The 6,327-nt window shown below is 45.5% G+C and overlaps 1 protein-coding gene across 2 annotated transcripts in view; it reads right to left on the bottom strand.

Moving 5' to 3' along the window:
* Window positions 1-6,073, bottom strand: part of LOC109917788 (zinc finger protein 239-like) — a 15,478-nt gene extending 9,405 nt beyond the window's left edge. Inside the window, exon 1 of one of the 2 annotated variants that reach the window (XM_048619489.1) lies at window positions 5,781-6,073. The gene's annotated coding sequence lies outside the window, so the exon portion shown is untranslated. Of the gene's footprint in view, window positions 1-2,628; window positions 2,727-5,780 lie in introns of those variants that run through there. The other variant, XM_048619490.1, reaches the window with a different exon arrangement.
* Window positions 6,074-6,327: the final 254 nt, after the last annotated feature.

Consider the following 6,327-nt stretch of genomic DNA (forward strand, 5'->3'; position numbering starts at 1 on the left):
ATAATAACCAAAACAGAATCCCCCTCGTCCTCACGTACCACCCCACCAATCTCCAGATCCAACGCATCATCCTCCGACACTTCCGCCATCTGCAATCTGACCCCACCACCAAAGACATTTTTCCCTCCCCACCCTTATCTGCCTTCTGGAGGGACCACTCTCTCCGTGACTCCCTTGTCCGCTCCACACTCCCCTCCAGCCCCGCCTCAGCTGGCAGTTTTCCCTGCAACCGCAGGAAGTGCTACACCTGCCCCTACACCTCCCCCCTCACCCCCATCCCAGGCCCTAAGAAGTCTTTCCACATCAAGCAGATGTTCACCTGCACATCTGCTAATGTGGTATACTGCATCCACTGTTCCCGTTGTGGCCTCCTCTGCATCGGGGAAACCAAGCGGAGGCTTGGGGCCCGCTTTGCAGAACACCTACGCTCGGTTCACACTAAACAACTGCACCTCCCAGTCGCAAACCATTTCAACTCCCCCTCCCATTCCTCAGACGACATGTCCATCCTGGGCCTCCTGCAGTGCCACAACGATGCTACCTAAAGTTGCAGGAACAGCAACTCATATTCCGCTTGGGAACCCTGCAGCCCAATGGTATCAATGTGGACTTCACAAGCTTCAAAATCTCCCCTCCCCCTACCGCATCCCAAAACCAGCCCATTGCGTCCCCGCCTCCCTAACTTGTCCTTCCTCCCACCTCGAGCCCCATCCCCATCTCCTACCTACTAACCTCATCCCACCCCCTTGACCTGTCCGTCCTCCCTGGACTGACCTATCTCCTCCCTACCTACACTCACCTTTACTGGCTCCATCCCCGCCTTTTTGACCAGTCTGTCTCCTCTATCCATCTTCTATCCGCCTCCCCCTCTCTCCCTATTTCAATACCCCCTTCCCCTCCCCCATTTCTGAAGAAGGGTCTAGGCCCAAAACGTCAGCCTTCCTGCTCCTCTGATGCTGCTTGGCCTGCTGTGTTCATCCAGCTCTACACCTTGTTATCTCAGATTTTCCAGCATCTGCAGTTCCTACTATCTCAGGACAAATCCAACCTGGCCAATTACCAACCCAGTCTGCTCTCGATCATCAGTGAAGTGATGGAATGTGTCATCAACAATGCTGTCAAGCAGCACCTGCTCAGCAATAACCTTCTTTATGATGCTCAGTTTGGGTTCCTCCAGGGCCACACATGTCCTGACCTCATTACAGCCTTGGTTCAAACATGGACAAAAGAGCCAAATTCCAGAGGTGACAGTGACAACCCGTGACATCGAGGCTGCATTTGACTGTGTGTGGCATCAAAGAGCGCTAGCAAAACTGAAATCGATGGGCTTACTCTTCGGTGGTTGGAATCATACCTGACACATAGGAAGACGGTCATGGTTGTTGCAGGTGAGTCAACTCAGCTCCAGGACATCTCTCCAGGAGTTCTGCAAGGTAGTGTCTTAGGCACAACCATCTTCAGCTGTTTCATCAATGACATTCACTCCACCATAAGGTCAGAAGTCGGGATGTTCGCCAGTGAGTACATGTTCAGCATCATTTGCAACTCCTAAGATACCGAAGCAGTCCATGGTCAAATGCAACAAGACGTGGACAATGTCTACACTTGGGTTGACAAGTGGCAAGTAACATTCACACCACACAAATGCCAGGCTATGACCATCACCAGCAAGAGGCAATGTAACCACCACCCCTTGACATTCAATAGTGTTACTATTAGTGAAGCCCCCACTATCAACATCCTGGGGATTATCATTGACCAGAAACTCGCCACATAAATGCAGTGGTAACAAGAACAGGTCAGAGGCTAGGAATGCTGCGGGGAGTTACTCGCCTCCTGACTCCGGAAAGCCTATCTTCCATCTACAAGGCACAAGTCAGGAGTGTGATGGAATACTCCTCACTTGCCTGGATGAGTGCAAATCCAACAACACTCAAGAAGCTTGACACCATCCAGGACAAAGCAGTATGCTTGATTGGCACATCCACAAACATCCACTTCCTTCACCACTGATGCTCAGTAGCAGAAGCATGTACTATCTACAAGTTGCACTGCAGAAATTCACCAAAGATCCTCAGGCAACACCTTCCAAACCCACAACCACTTCCATGTAGAAGGACAAGGGCAGCAGACATATGGGAACACCACCCTTTCAAGTTCCCCTCCAAGCCACTCTCAATGCTGACTTGGAAATGTATCACTGTTCTTTCACTGTCACTGGGTCAAAATCCTGGAATTCCTTCCCTTACAGTATTGTGGGTCAACCCACAGCAGGTGGGCTGCAGCCGTTCAAGAAGGCAGGTCACCACTACCTTCTCAAGGGCAACTGGGGACAGGCAATAAATGCTGGCCATTCTGCGCCACCCATAGCCCACAAATGAATAAACAAGCATTTCTGAAGAAGGGCCCCGACGCGAAACGTCAACTTTCCTGCTCCTCTGATACTGCCTGGCCTTCTGTGCTCCTCCAGCTCCGCACCGTGTTATTTCTTAACCATAACCGACTCCCTTTGAGCAAGGACTAACTCCAGGCAGAGATTTCATCCCGATTCCCAATGATTTTAATTTTACTGGGTCTCTTGATGCCACACAGTCAACTGCTGCGGTGACATTGGGACGTCACCCTCACCTCTGAAACTGTCTTTGTCCACGTTTGGCCCGAGGTTTACTACATCCCTCTGTCTCCGGGACAAAGCCTCTTTCGCCCTCCCCGCCGCTTCCACCGAGTCCGACTCGCAACAAAGGAACTGCCCACAATACCCCGCGCCCATCCCCGGAGCACGCGCATTCTCAGCAGCTGCGTAAAGAAGGGGTCAGAACACTTTTCTGACCGCTCGGTATTATGGGAAGGGACACGGCCATTGCTGTGGAAAATTCTATAGGGCAGCACAAAAAGAAGGCTATACTACCCATTCAGAAATAATTGCTCGAAGAGAAAATAAAGTAAACTTTCCAAAGTACTTGTCCCACTAACCAGGCGTTTTTGTCATACCTGAAGTACACTCGCACAGAGAGGATCAAAATCGCTTACAAACTAAACCGAACAATACATTCCTGTCCGCAGATGACCATATATGGGAATCATCTATTTCCACTGGTGCAGTAAAAAAGGAAAAGGTGCCAGTTATACGGGAGTAAGATGAAGCGTTTAACACTGCGTTAAATAGAAATAGAAGTGATTCTGTAACTATCCCAAATCCTTCTGTCACATCATCAAGAAGCATGTTGATTGATCTAGCTATTGTGCGTGCAAAATTGTATTCAATTATGAAAGATTCTTCTCTCCATAGTTTGAGTGATATTGGAAATTATTTTTGAGTGAATTTCTATCGCAAAAAAACTTAAGTTTAATTCACAGAGACAAGAGGAACGTCTCCAAATTAATAAAATTTTAATACTATCTCCCAAACCCACAATAGTCGTAAGGATAACAGCAGCTGGTGTTATTCACCAAACAGTGAATTCATGATATTCACCAAACAGTTCACACTTGAGAGAGGCTGTTTGCTTGCTCAGAACATTTATGCAGGGATTTAATCAAATATCCAACCCACTGAGAACCAGTGGAGCTCTGCGGTGACTGCAGGGTTGGATTTTACTGTTAGTCACATCTAGGACTGTACCATGTTCTCACTGAGAGTGAGGTTTATTTCTGCTGATACTAAAAAAAAACTGGCATAGAATTTAATGTTCTGATGGTTGTTTTTCTTTGTCTTGTAAAATATTTTTTCCATATTATAAGAAATATTTATAACAATTATGTAACCCACCCTGCAAATAAAGGACATTTCCTATGGCTTTTCACCATATTTTTTTTTGAGATGAAAGCGAAAAGTGATTTAATTGTATTTCATGTAATTTAGTGACCAAACTCAATGCTCATTGTATACATTGGGAAAATCAAACACAGATTGGCTGATCACCTTGTGGTAAATGTCCATGTATTCTGCAAGCTGGGCCCTTAGCTTCTGGTCACTTGTCATTTTAATTCTCTGACCCACTCTCACTCTGACCTATCTGTCCTCAGCCTCCAGTGCTATTCCTACGAAGTTCAGTGGGAACTCATCTTCTGATTTGGCATTTTACAACCTTTGGACTCAAAATTGAGCTCAAATGTTTCTGGACCAACACAGTTATCAAGATCTGGAATTCTCGGCCTGTAAGATTCCATCATACCAGGAGTTGGTGATTTATTCCATTAAATGTGTTCCACTATGCAATGAAATCATGGCTGATCTATGCCCCATGTCCCCGAGTACCTTGAGTCAGCAAAAGTCCATCCGTGTCTGATTTTCTATTAACATTGACATATCATGAAATGCTGTTTGAGGAAGACAGTTCCAAGCTTCTACCAAATTTATCCAACAAAGTGTTTCCTAATTTTGAAAGTTTTGGCTCAGATTGCTGGGCCCCTTGCTGAGATATTTGTATCATCAATATCCATAGGTGAGGTGCCAGAAGACTGGAGGTTGGCTAATGTGGTGCCATTATTTAAGAAAGGTAAGGAAAAGCCAAGGAATTATAGACTAATGAACCTGACATTAGTTTTGGGAAAGTTGTTGGAGGGGATTCTGATGAACAGGAATTACATGCATTTTGAAACGCAAAGACTGATCAAGGATAGTCCACACGGCTTTATGCATGGGAAATCGTATCTCACTAACTTGATTGACATTTTTGAAGAGGTGACAAAGACTATTGATGAAGGCAAAATGGTAGATGTTGTCTATGTGGATTTCAGCAAAGCATTCGACGAAGTTCTGCATGTTAGACTGGTTAGTAAGACAAGATCACATGGGCTCTAGGGGAGCTAGCAAACTAGATACAAAATTGTTTTGAAGGCATGCAGAATTGAGCAAAAATCCCTATCATCTAAAATACTGGACCAAAACACCGGATTTTTCACAACTTTAAAAGTGAAAATAAAGGACAACTGGGCTATGATCTGGGAAAAATACACAGTAACATAGGTGGCTGCTTGGAATCTTTGTTCAGCCCAAAAATCCAATCCACACCTCGGCTCTGAGAGATCGACTAAACCCAACAATCTAGACTGAAAACCAACTTTTACCCCTCGGGGTACCCCAAACCAGACACTATCAAACCTATACAGATACCACGACATTCAACTTCAATCAATATTCATTCAGAGATATATCGGGCATTCAACCTCAATCAAAATACATTTACACATACCCTTAATTGTCAGGAAGCCAACTAACCTCAAACGGAACACCAGTAACACAGTGAGATGGTCCTGATGAAGGGTCGCGACCCAAAACGTCGACTTTACTGTTTCTCTGATGTTGCCTGATTTGCTGTGTTCCTCCAGCTTCACACTGTATTGACCAGTAATACAACGGCAAGCACAGATTTGCGCAAAGATAAGAGGCGTGCAATTAGTATAATTGCAGACCCCGATCTCACTTGAGAGAGCTATCTCCCCGCTGCTAAAACCCGGAGAGGGATCCCAAGGAGCTACCATCCCGAGAGCGATCTCAACAGCCATCTCCAGGAGAAGAATCCGAAAGAGCTATATAACCGAGAGCTATTTGCACTGCTATCTCTAGAAAAGGGATCCCAATAGCAAATCCGAAAACTCCTGACACAGGCTTGTTCCGTACCAGAGGAATGAATGGTAACCGACCATGGCCTACAGACTAAACAACCGACAACGTCCAAAAACCTCTGACCTGACTGACACCGCAAGGCCTCAGGCACATCCTGAGGTGAGAAACGGCCCGCAAAACCACCATAAAGTAAGGAAGACCAAGTACTCACCTGATAAATCCAAAACACGTCCTACTGCATCAATGGACTCAACCCAGACTGAAGGCCGACACAGTCCAAAGCCTTCATCAAGGCACCGGTACGGCAAGCGAGAACAGACAGCTCTAATTCAAAATCGCATTTTTCCCCACTGGTGAGCTTAAACTCCCGAGACCCCAAAGTATCCAATCTGGCTAGCAATTAAGAGAAGGCTGATGGTGACAGTGCAGGGTAGGAAGCCGGAATAAAGTTTCTGTTTAGCTTCTAGAAGTGTTTAACCTATGTTTAATTTGATAGTGTATTTAATTACTGTCCTCTGTGTAGTTGATCGGTCAATTTCACTGTTTATTACATTTGCCTTTATTTCATGTATTATATTTACCTTTTGCATTTAAATAAATGTAGAGATTCTTTTGCCCTGAAACATCTTCTTCGTTTCACATTCCTCAATAAGTCCCGTGTCAGAACCAGGGATCTGGGGATGATTTGAACTATCTAAAATCAGCAAATTACTGATCGCAAACCAAAATTCTACAGGCAAGAGGCAGAGGATGGCGGT

The sequence above is a fragment of the Rhincodon typus genome, chromosome 43 (genome assembly GCF_021869965.1).
Source record: "Rhincodon typus isolate 14 chromosome 43, sRhiTyp1.1, whole genome shotgun sequence".
In the NCBI taxonomy this organism is placed as follows: domain Eukaryota; kingdom Metazoa; phylum Chordata; class Chondrichthyes; order Orectolobiformes; family Rhincodontidae; genus Rhincodon; species Rhincodon typus.